Genomic DNA, 893 nt, shown 5'->3' with positions numbered 1-893 from the left:
TGACATGACAGCCAACTCTTTAACGTGACTGATTAATGGCTTCACATTAACTTCACAGCTTGGACACAGAGTGAAACCTATCTTTGTATTACTGCAGTCACATTGAGACATCATCTCACAACAGGGTGAGCACTTGTGACAGGGTTTATTTTTAAAGCAGCATCTATTACAATCCGCACTGCTGTGTGCATTGAATGTTAACATTGTTACTAAGCTCTGATCCACAGCACAGTTTCTCCTTCGACCTCACTCGCTCTCAGGGAAATCTCAAATCTAGGGGAAAGTATTAATTCTTTTAGTCATTTCTGGTTTGCTACTTCTGCTTCGGCTGGAAGTTCACACGAACACTAAACACGCTTGAATGAAAATAAAATATATCGGATAATACCTCCATTAAGATAGCAGACAAAGCGATTTTGGGAAGGCCACATTGAGCTTTCATCCAATAATAGTGTGCAGCACAATTTCCAAACTGAGGTCTTTAAAAGCAAAGTTTGGCTTTGGCATCTCCTTTGTATTTACCTTATCGTCTCATTTTGCATTGTTCAATCTTGGTGTCCTGTGCAATAGGCCTTGGCTCTTCACTCTGGTCCCTTAATATAACTTGGCACATTGTGTTCCTGTGTCAGCGACGTGTCAATTAATGGGAGTTATCTCGGGAAAGCTCTGCACATTGCGTTCCATATATGTTGCTGTTACTTGGCCAACAAATGTTCAAGGCTACTGTATTAACAACAGAAATGAAAAAACTTCAAAAAATAAACAGCGATAGCTGTGGATCCAGGTTTCAAAAACGGAGCCAAACTGAATAGAAGCAGTTCGGTCAGGCCAAGACTGAATGGATGTTGCTCAAGAAGCTTAGTTCTCTTCTTTTAGAATAAAATTCAATCTGT

Source organism: Pristiophorus japonicus, chromosome 9 (assembly GCF_044704955.1).
Source record: "Pristiophorus japonicus isolate sPriJap1 chromosome 9, sPriJap1.hap1, whole genome shotgun sequence".
Classification (NCBI taxonomy): domain Eukaryota; kingdom Metazoa; phylum Chordata; class Chondrichthyes; family Pristiophoridae; genus Pristiophorus; species Pristiophorus japonicus.
This window is presented reverse-complemented; position numbering follows the sequence as displayed.